The 21778-nt window shown below is 36.3% G+C and overlaps 1 protein-coding gene across 1 annotated transcript in view; it reads right to left on the bottom strand.

The window, feature by feature from the left end:
- LOC121417286 overlaps positions 1 to 21390 on the bottom strand; it is a 34817-nt gene extending 13427 nt beyond the window's left edge. The window contains exon 1 of the mRNA XM_041610931.1: positions 21196 to 21390. The gene's annotated coding sequence lies outside the window, so the exon portion shown is untranslated. The remainder of the gene's footprint in view (positions 1 to 21195) is intronic.
- Between the last annotated feature and the right edge of the window lie 388 nt (positions 21391 to 21778).

Here is a 21778-nt window from a genome sequence, read left to right as displayed (position 1 = left end):
ATCATGCGCGTGGCATGAATGATTTTAGGAATTGGCTCAAACCTCTGTTTTGGGGAAAATTAGCAGCTAAATGCATATATGTGCTTCATTTCAAATATTGAGAGAATGGATACGATATGAATTGCAGACAAAATTCTGAATATGTGTGCTTTAAATGGGTATATTAATAATTGGTCTGGTTTCTTTCAAAGCTTGAGCGTCTGAAAAACATTCAAAATTTGAACGTCTAACAGTTGAAATCATGTTTTAGAGACCAGGCAAGGCTTGAGCAAGTTCTTAAAATCACTGTTAAAGAATACATGTAGGCTATACATAGTCAGGGCTCCACAGTAACTTTTTATTTTCTACTGGTCCAACTTGTAAATGTCGGACCAGTAGATACCCAGTTCTTCAATTTTTTACTGGTCTGAACCTAAAATTTACTGGTCCCCCCAATTTTTTTTTTTTAATAGAGATTTATTTTGCTTTCTTTCATTGCTTTTACTGGCCCCCCCCCAAAAAAAAATCATAAAAACGAACAGTACACACACACACACAACATAATTTGTGAGAGAAATTTGTAAGATGCCAGAGCCAATACCGGTATGATTTACAAAAGAGATATCATTTGTATCAGTTTGTCTTTTACTGGTCATGTCGGACTACATTGTATTTCTGAATAGTTACTGGCCCAACAGCAATTTTAACTGGACTGAGACAGTCGGACCGGTGCCAGTGTCGGTGTACATGCAGTCTACATGGAAAAGAGTGCCTACATGTACATGTATCAATCAGATAATCGATATGAATAGGAATTATCACCCGCAAGAAAGGTATTTTTAATTAGTGGAGGTATTTTTTCAATCATATTGGCAAATGGCATTAAGCACTAACTGATATGGTCCCACAATTTATATAGTAGACCTACAATGTACAGGTAAAGTATGCACACAAAACGACCATGAAATCTCAGTATACAAGATACACTGGAAAACTGTAGGCCAACATGTACAATATGAATGTATACATGTACATGTACGCGTATATGTACATACACTGTATGTCTGAACACTGAGCTTTCAGAGATCTGTTTACAAAATCTGCTGTTAACACTTGCACCCCCTTTTAGGCCCCTTCCGAATCACCTTTTTTTCAACAATTGAAACCCTTGAATAATGACAATCCACTCAGGCTTCTACTGATCTCATACAATGTAAAGGTCTTAGGTTGGAATCAGGGGGGACACTTAAAATAGAAATCTTTTGATAAAATCTGGTCCTCTCATTCTCTATTTGGAGGATCATTCTCCCAGGAGCAGAATCAGTGCATTCATTGCTTTTTTTCGCCCAACCTACATGTAAATACATTATTACAAATGTAGTATTTCCAAATTATAATGCTCTCTCTCTCTTCTGTTATTATCTTTTTATTTATTTTTTTATTTTTTTTTACTGTTTTGAGGGCTCTATTGCAGTATCTCCAGGATACTAGTACGGTAATTGGACCTCGGTTGGACCATATTTTCAATTTGTGACATCATAATGCAAACTACATTAGCTCCCCCATGTCAATTTCCTGTTCTTGGAACATCTTTTAAGAAGGGGGCATAAAATGATGTGTCTAATGATACATCCCTGCATTGTATGCAGGGCCGTCACCAGCTTTTTTCTAGGGGGGTGCTTTTTATGAAAAAAAAACACAAAAAACATAAAAAACAACGTATTAACTCAATTTCATGCAGTTATATAGCCCGCCGGCCAGATCTTTTTCAAAAGAGCCCTCAAGTATCCCTACCCCCCCCCCTCCGGGGTTTTTTTTTTTTTTTTTTTTTTTTTTTTTTTTTTTTATTTTTTTTTTTTTTTGGTTCTGAAGGGGGGTCCGTTCGCACCCTCCGCACCCCCCCCCCTGGCGACGGCCCTGGTATGTAAGACAAAATAAAAACTTAAAAATTCACAACTGCAGAGCTACCAAGTCTCACGCATTTATGCATGAGACTCAAGCATTTTGGACTCTTGTTCATCCCCTCAAATTTCTGTCTCACGCAACTATCACAGCCTATCCCCATGTACACAATGTCTATGATCTCACTCAGATTCACAGAAAATCTCACGCATAACTGGTCTTTGAACTTGGCATCTACATAGTGTACCTTCAACGATATTTATTTTTTTTATATGCTTAGATTTCAAAACCATTTTAGAATTAGAATATTTCATATAAAATACAAAACAAATAGTGAGTGGATGTCATCATAGTCTCCTCATTTGCATACCAGCCAGGATATATTCTGTTTTATTTAATTTTACATCCGATTTTGATGAAGTTTTCAGTGTTACATGTACAGTATGCTTGTTGGAGATTTCTCTTTTTATTCAAATCAACTTTTGGTTGGGGTGGCCTTGTCCTAATATTTTACATAATGACAATGAAACCAAGGAAATTCCATGATAAATGGGTGCAACAGTAGGTCAAAAATGGTGTAATAATCTCTTTTCATTTCTTTCCATTTTTTCTATTTCAAATCAGAATCCCCTCTAATCCTTGATTATCTACATACCAGTGGATTATCATGGCTTCCACCAGACAAGGACATGTACATGTGGTCATTTTCAAACGTGAGTGACACGACAATCGGAGAGGTTTAAGGGCTCATATCTTCAAACTTAAAGGTTATGAATCAATCATGACTACTATATTATATACAATGTAGGACTGGCATGGGCCACTACGAGTTTGATTTGAATTCAACAATTCGTTTAGTAGATATGATTAAAAAACGGTGCGTGAGTGACACAACAAATTTTGGACATGGGTTTCTGACCACTAACACATATGGTTGGATTCGTGCCCAAGTAGTTGTCATGGAGTACTGTGAGTACCAGTAAATGGACATAAATAGTGTACCTATCTAACACATATAGTCAAAATCAATCAAACCTGACACGACATCCAAAACGTGAGTGACACGACAAGTGCAAAAATACAACATTTATCTCAACATTGAAAGTATTTTTTGCATGATGTAGAAGAGTAAAATACCATTAACCAAAAAACAAGCTTAATTACATAATAACTGCTTTCTTTAAAGTTCATAATATGTCATCCTGATGTTTTATTCTTGGTTTATGGTCATATTTGCCCATCAACTCACATTCCCTATACCATACCACATTGTCACACTAGGGCTTCTACCACTCTCCTCTTTAGAGGAGGAGGGGGCACTTGAAGGAGGTGTTATGCGGTCTTGGCATTGACATCAACTCAAACATTCTTTTTGTGGCCTGATATCATTCAAAACTTTAACTCTTTCTCCCTATCTGCATAAAGTTTACAGGTTCATACAATTCAGCATCCACAACGGATGGAATAATTTTTCCTTGTAAGAAAGGTATTCTCAATAGTCACTCACATCATCTGACATGGTCTGGTAGCCAATGATGTCATGTATGACTCCCTTTTCTTGAAATATTGGATTACAATATTATCCTCCTTTAATATTTTTATAGGCATTGTCCAAATAGGACATGGCAGTTTAAATGTCTTTTTTGGTACCAAACCACAATCACGTTGCTGCACACTTCAGATGGACTATCAGCAAATCGCCTTGAGAAAATTGGAAATTCAACTCAACAAGCATAGGTTTTCTCCTGAACACTGCTTGTATGTGTAAATGCAGTACATGTAGGCACTGTACCAAAATTCAGAGCTATGCTTTTTGCTGGAATTTGTAAGCGCCTTTTCATTGCTAATTTAATTATTTGATCATATACCATAACACGGGAATCCAGGGAAAGCCACAAGGTAAAGACGCAGTCAGTACCTGATTCTTGCAGTCTGCTAAGTACTATTACATAACAACTATAAGTCATTAGCCTTTCCTTTTCTAAGCCCTTGGATGTCACACTAATATCCAATTCAACATCCCAACCAGGCTCCCTTTACACCTCAATAGCTTTTTCCCCTCGAGGTCCAGCTCTGTTCTTATCAGGGAACCCCCCCAAAAAAAAAAAATTGATCTACTGGTACATGGCAACCCATCCAAAGTTGCTCAAATCAAAATGCGGTCTCGGTTGGGACTTGTTGGGACCTACATGAACATGCATCATTTTGTTGTAATGAATATGTGTAAATGCAAATCTGCTCTGAACACACATCGGCCCACTTACGGTAGTTTGCTGTTCAGACCCTACATGTAGTTAATCACTAGCGGTATGAATGGTGGCCGAACAATTGAACTTGGCATGTAGCTGCTTCAAGCAATATCCAAAATGTTCTATCAAATCTCAGTACATTCTCACCTGAAATGTTTGTTTTCTTGCAAATTTGTTTATTTCATGTCCTGAAATACAAGCTTTATGGCAAATGAAAAGGTTGATTTAATCAATCAGAAGGAAAAGAAAAATATTTTCTTTTCCGAATTTGAAAAAATGTTTGGTGTTCATGGTGATCTCTTATATCTCATGTACACTACTTTACCACTAAAATTTCTGCAAATTTCAAAAAAGGATCCGTGACTTTTCTAGCTGAGTATAACAAAGAAATAACATTACTCAAAAGAAAGGTGAACTTTCTGCTTATTTCTGTAAATGGAGACAGAGAATGTTCGAGTAATACCTAGGTATGACTTGAACCATCACCATCACCAACCCTTTATGCATTGTAAATATGTCCATTGCTTAAAGGGGTATACATGTAGTGGTTTTTCTCTTGATACATTCATAATTTTGTGTTGATTGATTATGTTGCTATATTCTTAATCACAGTACATTCACCAAAATATGAATTAGGATCCGAGTCTTCACACCAATGGAAAATTGTCAGGATTTTTTAAACCAAGGCAACCACGGAGAGGAGAGAAAATAGATGAACTCAATGTCAAATTCAATATTTCCATAAAAAGGAGTAAAATTAGGAAGATGGAGGAAATTATTAGCCTAAAATAGGCCTAAATGATGTCAGGAACAACATTTTGACTGTATCCCTGGTAAAACGCTTCAAAAATTACTGGATGTCCTTTTTTATACACAATATACATGTAATACCGTGAGTGACACGACATTGTGAGTGACACGACACAACTTTGACAGTTAATTTTAGCTTTACCTTAACACATTGGACCAAGTTACTTTATATACAATAAGGTACAGATAAACTGTATTTGCTCCAGTACTGGGATAAATTAATTTTCAGAATACACAGCTCTAGAAAACTTTTTGCATTTAAAACGTGAGTGACACGACAACCAGTTTTGAAAACTTCGAAACCCAATTTTTTTCAGAAAAACACTTCACAGATTTTTTTTTTGCTTTTTAGGAGTTAGATACAATACACAGCTTGTATCTTGCCAACAAATGTGCTTCTAATACAAATTTTATATTGTGATAGGCAATATGTGAATTTTAATGCAAAAATCAACATTTTGTAACATTTAATTTCCCTTGCATAAAATTCACTGTATCTCAAGACATAACTAATAATTTTATGTATTAATGAAATGGAAAAATATACTTTAAGATATCCAGTTTCAAACAACATTGAAGCCTAATGAATTTTAGCAAGTTTTAATTTTCACCCCCATGTCCACTTTTGTTTGAAAATGACCATGTACAAATACTACGCAGGAGTGTATTTTTAACCCTTCCATAACACCCCCCTCCCCCCACCTCAATCACGATCATGTCCATTGGCTTTGATGTTCATCAACCTGTCTATTTTGCTCAAAAGTCTACTCCCTTTTTCAATTCTAACTACAATGATTGATAACCCCATAATAATTCCTGAAAGTACATGTACATGTATAAAAGCAGAAAAACAGAAAACCTATTATAGAATTCGGGGTAAAACACTAAAATAAAGATAAACGAAGAAATACTTATAAATATCTACTTCTGAGGTAGGGATTTTACGTAGTGCATGTACAGCCCAGAAATAATTCACAAGACTTGCTTGATTTTAGGGTCACGTACATGTACATGTAATTCTATAAGCAAGGATAAAGCTGCAGCCTCTAGTCTACCTACATCTACATGTATCCTGTACCAATGTACATGTACATGTAGCCTTTGTAGGCTACAACTGCTGGGATAGAGAAATCCCCTGCTTTTACATGTAGGCCTACATCTGGGAACGTGTGGGAAGAACTCACTATAAAAGAGGTATACATCAGTCCAATTGGTCAATTATCGATTCTTGTGCATTGATATACTATGCATACTATTAAAGCTCGTGGATAGTGTTGGTAAAGGATACAAAAATTGCGCTTGAATGGATCTTTTCCATTGAATAACAATTGCTGATAATAGTTCAATGAGAAATTGACAATATTTCTTCTTGGAAATATCAAAATTTCAAATAAATGCTGAGAAATGACTTCATTTTCCTCGTTGAATTTTGCTGAATTTACGAGCACTCACATAGCGCCCACTACCGTCCACGACTGATTATTTCGTCGATCGCTGGTCATTCCACTTTTACCAACCCGAAATATCCCTGCGAGTATCGTCTGCTAATTCCGTGTACGCTCGTCAATCAGCTGTTACAGCAATGCATCCGTCGAGTTTCTCCCCCAGCGAGTTCGTCGAGGAGCACAGTACAGGCAACGGTAACATCGAAAATAGATTGGTTAGCATAATGCATAGAGAATAAAAAATATATGGACCTTCTTACCCTTATGCTGTCCGTCCAACCTGTAGTTCACATGTTACCTTCATGTTACGTTCATGTAAACGTATGTTCATGAAAACGTACATATTGGAGATGTTTCTGTGAAAATTTTGGCTACAATTTTTCTCGTACGAAAAGGTGCAAGATTGGTTGAACCACGGGATACATCTACTCTATGCACTGCACTACACTGCGATCGACATTGGCACGCTCGCTGAGCAAAACAGTCACATACACATTTTTGCGTGTACAACGTATGGTGTACGATGATTGTGTTCATGATTTTCACGTCATATTTCAACGCATGCATTGGGAAAGGGAAAAGGGAAAAAGGGAGAAAAGAAAATGAAAATGAAAGGTAAACAAAAGGAAGAAGAGAAGAAAACAATGAAATTGATAAGAAAAGGAAAAGAAAGAACATGGAGAGAAGAAAGGCGAGAAGAAAGGGAAGGAAAGAGGAAAATGAAAAATGAAGAGATGTAGGCCTGCAAGTGAGACAATCGCGAAATACTAATAAATGATGGGGATTAAATATATATATATATATATATATATATATATATATATATATATATATATATATATATATATATATATATAAGAAATTGGAAAATGGAACGGGAATTTGTCTCGTGAAGGGGAAGGAAATGAGGAATAAGGAAACAGGAAATTAGAATGGAACGAGCTATTATGATAGCAGGGGCGTATCCAGCTTTCGCCAATATGGGGGGGGGGGGGTTCACCCATATTTTCCACGATCGATCGCTATAAGCGGGAGGGGAGGGGGGCTGGGGGATTTACCCCCCCCCCCCAATTTTTTCCAAAACCGTGTACAAAAACGTAAAAATTACCATATGATTGCGATTGTTTAATGGTCAGCCCCCCCCCCTTGAAAACCATTCCGCGGCCCCTGTAATAGTCAACTTTATTCTCAACAGCATAAATGTTTAATCCTATAATCCCCTATTCAATAGTGCGAGCGTAAAGCGAGAGCTATAAGTTTTTTTGGAAATGTCATATTTTTTCCTGAAAAAACGTTCTTAGTAGTGATTTTGATCCTGAGCAAGATTCGTATATCTAACTAATAACTACTGCGAACATGAATCTGAAGCGCTAGCCTGATAGAAGGGGACCTGTTCTGATTGCAGTATAGCCATGACGATACATTCATGTAGGCCTATTTTCAAAAATCGAGTAATGTGAGCGCGAAGTGAGAGCCGATCATTTTGACATTCAAACTAAGAAAATTGGCATTCTACAGTTCTATGCATTTTCTTTAATCCTGAACTGGATGGGTATATACAATACGAGCGCTAAGTGCGATGGGAAAAATTGAGATTTAGAGCTAAAAACGGTACACAAGATGGGTATAACTAGGTAATCTTCCTACATCTATGCGAGCGCGAAGTGCGAGCAGAATATTTTTGATATTAGATATGAAAACGTCAATATATAAGCACTAGATTCAAACACTGACAATGACAATTGTAAATTGGAGTTAGATCGCACTTAAGATTCGAGCGCGAAGCGCGAGCTGATATTCTATTTTTTGTCATATGAAAATGGTAATTATCGTCCTATTAGTCTCCCTAATCGCGAGACTGAAACTTGTCGACATTCTGAAAAAAGGACAATATAATTGTTGGAAATTCATGAAATTGTTAATTATCTCATAAGCTCGATGAGAGCGAGAAATTTGTTGATATCAAGTTCGGAAAATTGGATATTCTAAGCATTTTTGTATTTATGAATAGAAAGCACAAATCACGAACCGAAAATTTTGATAAATTGTCATAAAAGAATTTTTGAATAGTTTGTTTTAGAGTTAAATTTCTCACCAATCAAATTGCGAGCGTGCAGCGCTAGCTGATAGGTTTTGACAATTAGACCTGAATAGGAATGTTTCGAGAATTTATGGAATATATGAGTACTAGAGAATGGGTACTTGACAAAAATTGCTAGGTAGCGCGTAGCGTGAGCTGCATTGATAATGATACCATAAAACGGATTACGGCTGCAATTAAAAAATGTAAATCAAACAAAATAACAACAGCTCGATGTCCGAGCTAAAATAGGTTTTGTATATCATATATATATATATATATATAAATATATAGGTTTTGACAATTAGACCTGAATAGGATTATTTTGAGAATTTATGGAATACATGAGATTATGAGTACTAGAGAATGGGTACTTGACAAATAATGCTAGCTAGCATACCATATCGGCCTGTTGAGGAAGATTTGTATCTCGACATCAAACATGCAAGTGCGAGCGCGAGCGAAAAACTTGATCGTGATATTTTGCTCCGCCACTATATAGGGGGACCAGGGTACTTCGCCCCTGGATCGGCCTATGTGATAACGATGAAGATGAATTTAAAAATAAAGAAAAGGGATAAGGAAAAGTGGAAAGTGGAATTAGGCCCAGAAAAACACCTCCGGACTGACGATCGAGGAGTATAAAAAAAAGAACGGGAGGAAAAAAAATGTGATGACGTATGTGCCATAATGTCTGGAATAGCTTGCTAATTTGTTATTGCTGAATTTCGGCGAGGTTTCGGAGGTACCAACCCAGCATTTTATCCTAGTTATTAAATGCTAAATCCTAGCCAAAGAATTTGGGGGCATACCCCATGCACCCCCCATTTTCGTTTTTACCGCCATGTATGTATGGGTGTCCAGTGTCGGTTTTCATGGGATTGGATAACTGACACAATTAAGTTTGGTCCCTGATGGGAGTATTTAATTTTTTTTTACATTTAGGCCTATAATTTATTATTATCATTATGATTACTTTTTTAAAGGGGGGGGGGTGGTTAGTTCCATAACCAGTCTAAGGCCTATAATTTTTTTATTAACATTATGATTATTTTTTGAGGGGGGTGGTCGGTTCCATAACCAGTCCAAAATTTGTACGGGGGGCACGAGTGCATAAAAGGATAAACTTATTACTATTGAAAAGCTACGAGCGAGCAATCTTTTTTTACCATTTGAATTCAATACAAAAATATAACTTTGTGTTATATTTTGACGTGATACTCATGTTTCACCCTTCTCTTTTACTATTCTTTTCTCTTCAATGGGGGGGGGGTCAAATGCACCATGATGGGGGAAGACCAAGTCTAATAAGTGCTAAAAGGATATATCAGCAATGCTAGCGGGAGTTTCGATGGTACCAGAATTATGATCATAATAATGTACTCCCTCCTTATCATGAACATACTTGTCATTATAATTCATAAAAACTTATGACTGTCGAATTAAGGGAAGTTAATGTATTCCCTATCCCCCTGGATCGACACTCACCCCCCCCCCCTCCCCGAACTCCGAGCAATTCCTGGAGGGTATCGGACTCGTATTATTTTGGAGAGAAATGGGGAGAGGGGAGTATTAGATGTGCATGCGCGTAAATGGATCTCAATTTATTTGAAAGGGGGAAGAGGTCATGTCCTCGATATCAATCGATGGTAGTGGGTTATTTATGTTTCGTTCTCGGTGTTTTTTGTACAGTATAATGTAATTTTAGGGTATATCTTAATTTTTTTGGTGTATATGAAAATTCACGAATATGGTATTATGAAAAATGATAGAGAAATGTTACTTAAGCTACCTTCAAGCACTATGGGAGAATTGTGAAGCGGATATTGAACGCAATTTGTGAACGCAAAGCGCGAACTGATATTTTGGAATATGAATTTAGAACTTTTCTTGTATTTCATGAAGAGTATGTGTATTGCTTAATAAAAAAAGACAATTAATATTCGAATCGTGAGCAGAATAATTTGTACTTATTGACTAGACTTGAAAAATAGTTTAGGGCAGTTGATATCCTCTTGAACATGTTGAACAGATTGTTATGTCGCTCAAGTCAATGCGAGTACGAAGCGTGAGCAAATTTTCTGTTTATATTATGAACTATTTCTTTTTTTATTATCTATCCCTTCCCAATTAAGTTTTATAATACTTTCTTCCTTCTTTTATAATTTTCTTCCCTAACTCATCTTTTCATTCCCTCTTTTTCTTATAGCTTCCCTTTTCGCCGCCAATAGAGGGGGAGGGGGCTATAAGTGGCCGCTTCGCCCCCATGGATTTGTAAGCCTTGCCTATACATGATCCTGTCATCATTACAGAATATTTTCACTTTAAACTTTCACAGGGGTCGACGGATCGTCCCCCTTTTTGGCGGAGCAAAAACCAAAAAAAGGGGGGAGAAATAAGTGAAATAAATTAGAGAAGGAAGACGAATGAATGAAATAAAATGAGGGAAGACTTGGAAAATAAACAAATCTTTCATGTCACTTTATAAAATTTTTGCTCACTGTTCGTGCTCGCATAGCCTGCATGCTAGGTGATTTACATATCATGCACAATATGGAGTTTGAAGTATCAAATTTTTAAAGTCTGTATACAGAACATACTTCAGCTCAGTAATCGAACTTTAATTCAAAAAGTTACAAATTGATTTTTAGAAAGTGTTCTGTAAAAATGTCACTTTTATGGTCTGAATATTAGTATCTTCTACTCGCGCTGTGTAAAATTTGATTGGTTTATAGGTAATAGGCCTATATACCTATATTATTTTCTATACCTATACGCCTACCTATTACGCTTTGCTCTCGCATCATTGTTCAGTGATATACCTATCCTGTTCACGTTTACAAAAAAAAGCCTTCGAGTTCCCTTCTTTAGGTAAAAAAAATTGCGCTCGCGCTATTTGATTGGTGAAACATGTAACGCATTCATTGTTAAATGCAAAAAGTCCTTGACAAGGTCCCTTTCGATCAGATCAAAACGTATATTACAGATTTCTACTCACTCTTCGCAATAATTATTTAGTTGCATACACAATTTGTTTAGGACCACAAACATTAATTGCCTAGATTGATCAAATTTTAGGACAAAACACATAAAATTTAAAAAACAAAATTAGCTGGCTCTTCGCGCTCGAACTATTTAGATAAAGCTTATGAGATTATCATATATTCATGCCAATTTTTAAGAATAAAGGAGAATAAAGGTATAGTGGTGCTCCCCTTCAAATAGTACACAAATCAAGCTTCTAGCTGCCAATCGGGAAAAAAATGGCAGAAACAAATCCGCCTCCCCACCCCCATCAGCGAAGGCTGGTACCATGCAGAGGCGTCGATCCTGGGGGGCAGGGGGGGCGATCGCCCCACCAATGAAAATATTGGGGGGGGGCAAACATATCATTTTGCCCCCCCCCAATAATTCCGGATATGCATTAAAAAAACAAGATTGTAATGTTCAGCAAGCGAGATGGTGATACACAACTCGTTCTTTATTTAAAATCGTGCTCAAAATGTCCGCTTTTCAGATTGGAATATACAAATTTTCAGCTCGCGCTTCGCGCTCGCATCATTTCTGTAGCAAAAACCCATACTTTTCATGATTAAATAGGTGAATGTAAATGTCCCACTTTCAGTTCTAAGCCTCAAAAGAACTCCTGCTTCGATTTGCAATCATTCTTTCTTTGATATATATCTTGTTCTTCATCAAAAATGTCCACTAAACTGTTTTTCAGATCGAAATATCAAAATTTTCAGCTCGCATCTATTGTTCTTTTAGATACAAATCTTATCATTGGTACCAAAAATGCTTAGAATATCAAGTTTTCAGGTCAGAATATAAGGAAATTTCAGCTCACTCTCGGCACTCGTACTATCTGTGTAGTGAGATATGTATCCTCCTCATGAGTTACTACAAACAGTCCTAAACAGGCACGCTTTTCCTGTCAGTATACTAAAAAAGAATCAGCTCGCGCTTCGCGCTCGCATTAATTTGTGAGATACGTGTCTGGGTCTCATGAGTCATATATACATATGTATATATGCATATATATTTATGTGTGTGTGTGTGTGTGTGGTGTGTGGTTGAGTGTTTTGTACGATCGAGCGCCTTTGGAACATTAATGATTTTGCCCCCCCCCCAATCTGAAAAATGGATCGACGCCCCTGGTACCATGTCTGTCTCCGATATATTAGTTGTAAAGATGCCTCTAAAAGAGCTATGTTCTTCTTTACTAAATTGTATTTCTGCTCAGACTCATTAGGAAGGTGCAAATTGGAAACTTGAAACTGAGCATGTACCCATTGCCATTATTTTGACCAGGGTATAGGTGCATGAACAACGTTTGGGACAAGAACGATTTATCAGTATAATGTTTAGTCAATATCAAATTGGAATGAATGTGTCAGGCAAGCTCAAAAATTACAGTAAAAAGGTTCTTATAAAATTCTACGTTTTGAAGAAAGTTTGAAATGGTCACTCGTTTCGTGTTAGATGTCAAGTAAGATTTTTTTTTTATTTATTAGAACGGGTAAAATGAACATTGAGCATTGTCACAGCACCCCAGTAACAATATAGATCATCCTCCGTGGCCAGGTCCATTATTATTTCAATGCACTATGAATTATGTTGCAATTAATAATTTAGGCCGATAACGCACCATATTTTTTTTTAGCTTTTCTCTCATAAATACAGTCCGATTGACAATATCCTGATATTTATCCATTTTATAATGAGGGACGTACATGTGTATGTGCATGACTTGTTTGTAAAGTTAGAAACGGAAAGTTGCAATAAAGTTTTGAGGCCATCGTTGTCAGAACAAATTCCCAACGACGCGATTTTAGCCCCTCCCCCTTCTTCAGTTCTTTCTTTCTTTATCTACTAATTTCTCTCTTGCAATTTTTCCTTCTCGTTCTCAGTTTCTTCTTCTTGTGCTTATAATGACTGGAACAATGTGCTTATAATTAAATCATTGTCCCTGCTATTTTTGCATTGCGCACATGGTTCAATGTCCACCCCAGAAAGTATTGATTTGAATCAATTAATTAAAAAAATCAAACACTGCATAATTTTGAAAATTCCACGAAAACCGGATGTAAAATGAAAGAAATGAAATTGTTTGAATAGTCTTAGAGATTTGAAAATAAGGACCAACTTGAATGCAACCATCAAAATGTAATCCACAACGGTTATCCACATATTCAGGAACAAATAACACTTTTTGACACATTTCAATGAGGAGGAAATTAGATAGTCATATTTCATACACGTCGTCAGTCATATACAGACCAGGATGTGCATATAAATTACTGTTATGTGAAATTATGATCATAAAAAAAGTTTACATCCCATTTTGATGAAATGTTCAGTGCTTGGATTTTTCTTTTTATTCAAATAAACTTTTTTGTTGCGATGGACTCCGTTCAATTGATCGCTATGCTTCTCATGTGGATATAGGACAGTTAGTTGCAGATCAAGTGACCGTTGCCATTTTTTCCATATGAAAATGACCCCGCCCCCACAAAAAAAACACGTTATAAAAATAATATATTCATTCAGTCTAAAGTTATAAGAAGGTAAAATCTGCGCACATCGATCACTGAATATATGCATAGAGATCTGAAAAGTGAGATAGATATTCATAACAGTAATATGGCGTCATGCAGTGTCCCCCCCCCCCATGGCAGTTATAAAGAGAAAGGAGAAAATAGAAATATGGAGAAAAGTATGACGATCGACCAACATTTCATTTTTTTGGCAGGCCTATTTAGTTAGTGGTTTACCATGTGAAATTTTGGAAAAATATACTTTCAAACTGAATGTCATTTTATGTTTTGTTTGACAAAAAATACTCTTGTTTTTGTTTATCTGTTTATATATATATATATTCTTGTTTTGAACAAAATGTTGGCAATTGCCGGTGACGTTCTGTAATAAATTCCATAACTTTATGTACAAGTTCATTACTATTTCCATAGGATTGCCAGCTTTCCAAAATTGGACAATGATTACATACTGAGTTTTAGTTAGAGCTCGATTATCTCTGGGTAGGAGATGAATTCATATGTTCTCCTGACAGAACATCAGTGACTGAGAAAAGTGAACATGCATGGACCAGGGATTTGCATATCCTGCATGGATTCTAACTACATGTACGTGTACAACCAGTGGACTGAACTGTCCATGACCTTTTATTACCACGAGTACAGTATAAATTCAGCGTGCAGGGCAAACCTCCTTACGTAACCTGCAGTGATTCTTCAACACAAAAACACACATCCCGGCCTCGCACACACACACACGTATCATGCAAGTGAATGAAATTCCCATAGGCCAGGCCGATACATGTAGCCAACGTGCATAGTGAAGCTAGTCTATAAATTCAAACACTGGTAACCCAAAGACGGTTTGTATATAATTTTATTGAGAAATCGGTGCATTTCCAAAAAATAAAACAGGATGCATAATCTTGGAAATTCGTTTGTAAGGGTTTCTTTCTGTTGGTTTTATTTCCCCTTTTTTCTCTTTATTAATCAGAATCATAGAATAAACTTTTTTTATTAAACGATCTGAAACAACATATGAGCCGAGACTAACACGCGGGAAGTCAGAGAAGAACCGAAAAGATGTGTTTTTTTTCCAGTTCTGTGCCAGTTGTGTATTCATTCTATATTCAGTTTTACAAATTGTTCCCGTGTTATATCGACAGTTAGAGAGCATATTTATGTGCAACAGCGTATCACACCGTGGTTCCACTTCTTTTTTTTTAAATGAGGACGATCGGGTTTGTTTATCGAATGCAAGCCCCAGCCGAGGCAAGAGCAAGGAAGGTAGGAAAACAGAGTGATGTTGCATGTAACGTAAAGTAATATCGATATGCGATCGAGGATTTCAGATCTAAAGTCTAATCTGATGCAAGAAAAAAAAGGAAAACGCAATGTATCAACATCAACGAGCCTTGTAATGGTAAACTGAGCTGAGTTACAACTAAATTGTGTAGCGGACTACATTGTCGTTCTCGCGTAGCACACGCACGGCAGCAGTGGTGATCCGACAGCAGGACCTAGGCCTATGGTATCTTTGAAACTTTATCGGGTATCCCCGCAGAGTTAAATTCACACAAAAAGAGCATAATTTATCATGAAAAACACCATTTCATTTCATATCATCTACATCATGACTGTTTTATGGCATACACATTCATATTACATACAAATTAATTAGAATGGTGACAGGCCGATTTCGAGGAATTTACCAAAACTATCCACCCTCTTTAAAGTTGTGTAAATTGGCAATCCCTAACCACCAAGGTCAGTTTGAGCACCTCCTATTGTTCTCCTTTACAGAGAGACTTGACCGATGACAATAGATAGCTAACCACAAGCCCTGACCAATGATAGGTCTATTGGTCCAGACCAATGATTTATCCCTCAGAGGTCAGTTACATTTATACTGTACATGAGACAGAGAGAATTTGGAAAAATACCCAACATTTGATGGAATTCCGTGCTTATTTTGCTAATTTCTCAGCATTCCATCATTTTCTTCAAGCGCTACTTGTATTTATCACATTAACACTTTGGTGGTAATTTCATTGGATTCTGTTCGAAATCATTTATCTTTGATTGGAATTATAAGTATGCTCTTACTTTTTTTTTGCCCTATAGTTTTTTTTAGAAACTTGTGTAATCTACATGTATATTGCATGGACTTCAGGGGGGGGGGGCTTGTAAGAGTTCCACTGCATAGTCTACTCGTTTGCCAATGTATTGGACATGCACTACATGTTTGGTTCAGGATATTAAATAGCAATGTACAATAATACATAAAACAAATTATAAACATTGTACAGGTCTGTAGAAGAATCGAAGAAATTTTCTGCCTTTTTGATGAACCATGTATACAAAGTCTCTTTGTCCACACACAATTTTGGTGCCAGGCTTGGGTGCCAAACCATCCATGTACTGTACATGTACATTGAATGTGAAAATTTAAAAAGACGATCAGAAAAGGTGGCCCATTCAAGTAGCACATGGCACATGCCCCCCCCCTGAAAAAAAAACAAGATCAATTCACAGCTTGTGACAAGTTTCAAAACCCATTCGGATTTTGATGTAACGCAAGTCATAATTTTTCCCACTTCCAGAAACTGACAGATCTGTCCTTTTGTCAAATTTAGATTTATTGGATTTGATTGTGCATCATGTGTGTGTAAACAATTGACACGTTTCAATAGATAGACATGAATGTAGCCGTTATTGACATGCAGGTGCACCATTGCATGTAATCAAAAGCAAGACATTTATTGTGCAAATTTTTCACATGCTCCATGAAATCGGAAAACATTCTGACATTTCATAACCTCAAACGAAATTATTATGTGTCAGTGATTTCCATAAAAAAAGTAGGGCAAAAAAAATTTGAGAGACTACAGGACGAACATTTCTAAAATAAATACCAGTTGTGGTAACAATCTCAAAATGAGTTTGAACAGAATCCAATGAAATTACCACAAAGTGTGACAAATAGCTCAGGAAGAAAATGCGTAAATGCTGAGAAATTAGCAAAATAACCATGGAATTCCATCCAATGTCAGGTATTTCGCGAACCGATTTGAATACACTGTCCCACATATGCTTTTCTCAGTTTTCTGTGTAGGTGATCATCAGAATTATTGCTTTCATGATTTTACAAAGATAAGTTTACATAAATGTACCAGATCTTGATGTGCAGGCAAAATGTGTTGAGTTTTGACATTGATTTAAAAGACTTTCTCATGATTGTTTGCTGCAACAATACAGTACTGTCTTTTTGCTTGTAACAAAGAGTATAAAGAAATTTATAAGAATCATAATATGGCCCAATGCACACTCGACAGTGTGTGTGCGCAGTGAATTGGTACGTGGTGGTCGTGCATGGTATAGCATGAAAATTATTCAAGTTCAAGATACCATAGAGATTAAGTATGAATAGTGCAATGACATTCCATGGATATTTCCCACAGTATGAGCAGTATTAGATGGAATGTGTGGCGGTGTACCAGGGCCTTATTAAAGCGACTTGAACTGGTTTGATGACAAAGAGTTCAATGTGCTCGAGAGAAAAGATATTCAACAATATTAAAAAGGGGCTTCAATACTGGTATTTATTATAGAGATGTGACAAATTGTGGTTCAAAAATTTTAATGAAGGGGATTTGAATTCCTTTCGTGGAGCTAATGTACTAAGTTTGCAAAATTGCTGTAAAATGTTTAAAGGCGACCGCACACCTTACGATTGATCTGAGACCTGATTTCAAAATAAATGTAGTAGAATTTGAAGCTAATATTGAGACTTGGAATATCTTACTGTGTAATGTTCTTAGTCATTGTACGAATACTTATGTTCAAATCTATGACTATGCTATCATCCTTCTTTTTAGAATAAAAGCGAATTTAATATCTAGTTGTAATGACATCATAGCAGTCGTACGATTGGCTACGATTTGAAACTAATATGGCCTTTACTCCAAAATAAAGACTTGCAATGTTTAAAAATGGTTAGTATTCTTTCAATTAATGTTAACCTCAAATAAAATGATATGTTCCATTCACATTTTCAGAAAATGAGAAAAATGTGAGTATTGCAAAATCGGATCGCGAGCAGTCGTAAGGTGTGCGGTGGTCTTAGAGAGTACATACTACATGAACTTGTAATACCTGTGACTGCATTGTACGAGCATACCAATCACAGAAATTACATGTACATGCAGTCTGCTAGCCCAGACTCATATTTGACACTTTAACCAATAAAAGCATGTCTTGAGTGTAGAATACAGTATACGGAAGGGGTGTTAAATTTCACAAAGAAAAAAAAAATCTTTGTGATGTTTTTCCCCTCAATTATACCCCCCCCCCCCCCCCCGTTTAATGCCTTGAAAATATCCATAGTTGAAGATGGAAACTCATATTTTAACAAAACTGGAGATCTTTTATGAAATTCTTTAACAGGGAAGGACAGGGGTTTATAATCACAAAGAATAAAAAACAAGCTTTGTAATGGTTCAATTCCATTCTACTGGTATTGCACTATCTCTACCCTCCATGTACAATACGAGCATGCATACCATGAATAGCTTGCGGAATATTCATGAAGCCATACAATTTTGCTGTTATGGTGTAGCCAGCTCAATGGCTGGCTAGCAGGAATTTCAATAACTCATCAGGGCAAAGAATTGAGATTTATGTTTGGTTTCTTTTCAGTCCCCAATCTCTGTGGTCTCTTTATGAACAAGTCCCTGATTGTCAAGTAAAATAGAAAAGTATGTACTCATTTCTTATGGTGGTTTACTGGTTTCTTTAAACCCATAATTTGTTCATGTTTATATTCCTAAACCAATTTCCTTTGTTTCCAGTTGCTGCACAGATATTACCTTGTAAAGACAGTGATTTTCTGTTTAAAAAAATGGTCTTTTCCGTTTCTGAAAATCTGTATTAAATTCCTTTTCAACTTGATCTAAAAAGGGAAATTGTACTTTGTCACTGAAAATGCACACAACAAAAACCTGAATTCCGTTTTGCAACTGGTGAATTCCATGAATTTTTACATGAAATGTGTAAGAACCAAACAACATTTCTGTTTTAGTTTTACCGGTAAAACAGAAAATCACTGTCCCTACAAACCTTGGTGCAAATATAAAGCTAATTCCTCAGTAAGTTTACTGTATTCAACACTCCTGCTTTTGTTTTTTTTTATTTTAAATTTAATCACAGAATGTAAATGTAGAGAGACACATGAGGTTACAGTTATGACCTCAACGATCACAAATTTTGGTTTGGGAGAATTGCACTGTTGGATGGTATTTTGTTTTATTTCAGGTTTTTGTTGTTGTTGTCTTTAATAGCCATTTAAAGGAGAATAAATCCAAGGGAACAAATCAATGAAATTTTCAGAAAAATTGAAAAAGAAAATCTCAAGCATTCAAATTTTGACGTCATTAATGATGGACATCCTCAATGCGACCAACATGTGTGATGTCACACAACTGAAACTCCCCCCCAGGCCCAATTACTTTCCCTTATTTAATATTTTCCTTAAATTTTTACTATTAATATATCAAGTCTGTCCATAAATGATGTATTTTTTTTTCATGAGGACATGGAATCGAGGTATAATAAAATATATCATGGACAAAGAGTTTGCAATAGTTGAGTTTCACAATAATGAGCAAAATTTGGGGGACAAATATGTTCTCAGTGTACGGAGGGGAGAGAACACTTCTGTGACATCACAATTCTTTGTGGCTTTGCAAATGAGGAAGTGCAGTTATTTTTATTCAATTTCTCCTAACATTCTTATTATTGTTTTCATCTTTGTCCAATTATTCTCAAACTTTCATTTATATTTGATACCGGTACTTTTTTTTCTGCTTTCATACGTGTAGATCTATTTACACATCATACATGTTATGTTAGACCAAGAGCTTCGGTCTGTGTTATGTTGGTTGTTCAGCTGAATTCCGTTGGCTTCATTCACCAAATACAGAAACCAAAGTTCTAGCGCGATCTGTACAGGGGACTCAATGGCCATGTTTATGAACTAAGTTCGGATAAAACAGGGAGGTGAAGTTGCACGACAGCCGAGGTACATGCAAGTCACTGTTTTTGTTCCTTTTAACTAGATTTTTCAGTTTTTTGGCAATTAATGCCAAGAGGGAATATCAATTTGGTCGCTTTAATTTTCAAAAGTTTGATTCATTAAAGACAAAAATTGAAGAGCCCCGACGGGGGATTTTGCATTGTAAGTCCTGAAATGGTGGCTGCACGATAGCGAGCCGTCTGTGTACGAGGAGAAATTTAAAAAATAAAAACAATAAAAAAAATCCTCGAAACAGAAGGCTGCCAGCTGTCTAATGTAATGTATGCTAATCTTTTTTTCAAGGGCTTCATTCATTGATTCTCCTTTAAATGCATGTCTCAATTTTTCTTTTCCAAAAGACTAGACTATGCTATGCCCATCCACCTCTGAGTTTTCATTCAGTTTATCCAGTCATTTTCTGCTTGTTCCCCTCTTCAGGAGTTAGATCTTAATATGGCCTGGGTTCAAACAATTTCCTCTTATCTCTCTGTTTTCATATCTCGGCTTAGTTCGGAGAACGTCGGGTCCACCCCGCATCCTATCATCATCGAATGGCAATAAATCATAAAATTACATTATTACTGTAAAAAATAGATCTAGAGTAGAATAAAATTTACTACAAATGTTGGAATTGTACTCGGATCCTTGAACATGTTGAATATTGAAATAAAGAGACAGGCCTACAAAAAATAAAATCTAAATCATCTGAAACTGAATTCTGATATTTTGAGAAAGTGAGAATATTTTAGGGCCTAATGAAATTTATTTTTGTCATTTTTGAAGTGGCCTGAGCTGCGCACAGTTATGACAGACAAAGTGCGTCTGCTGGTGCTGTAATATTTCCATGGATTTATAAGATATTGCAGTGCAAATCAAGTTAGTAACATCAACATTGATCAGTAAATACAAAGTCTTTAAAATTAAATCAACAACGCTCGACTAATTTTTTCAGCGCAGCCACCGCCACAGACATGCGCTGCACATGCACATCACAGCCCAGGCTCCGGCTCACTCAGTCAGAGACAGATAAGATTTGAGAAGACTCGAGCTACACGAGCAGGGCAGATTTTTGTATTTTTCGTAGGCCTACGGTATTTATCTTTACTAGTACTACGGTACTTACCATCTTACTCAATATCAGCAAGCTCGGTCCATCTTCTAATCTATTCGACTACTTAGCTTCCTTACAACTTTCCCTGTATCCCAAGAGTAGATCTGTATCTTTCGACTGGTTCCAATCTCAACCGGTCGTTGGGAGACGCAATTTCGTTTATGCCGACATTACTACCGTTTGAGGCGTTTATATCGGATACAATTACTGCCACTAGCACCACGAGCATTATAGTCGAAAGTAATATCCGATATAGTATTCGCCCCATCTGCATCATCACAGCATGACGTCATGTGGGAGGTGGTTTTACAATCGGAGCGAATCCGTTTCAAAGAAGTGGTCATTGAGTGGGTGTGGCCATCCGGCGATTAAAACATATATATTACAGAGTTAGTATTGTTCGAATAAGTCAATGTTATTAGTCATATTTCAGATATGTGACCAACTGACCAAATAATCTTTGAACTCATCATGATTAAAAAAGTAAATACCGTTAATTTTATTGATATTGCCCTATATTAGTGGCAATCTGCTTTATTTGTCATAATTATTTCATGACTGGATGAACAAATGGAATTTCTTTATTAAAACAATT

Source organism: Lytechinus variegatus, chromosome 6, assembly GCF_018143015.1.
Source record: "Lytechinus variegatus isolate NC3 chromosome 6, Lvar_3.0, whole genome shotgun sequence".
Lineage (NCBI taxonomy): Eukaryota > Metazoa > Echinodermata > Echinoidea > Temnopleuroida > Toxopneustidae > Lytechinus > Lytechinus variegatus.
The sequence above is the reverse complement of the archived record's forward strand: the minus strand, read 5'-3'. Positions and strand labels throughout refer to the sequence as shown.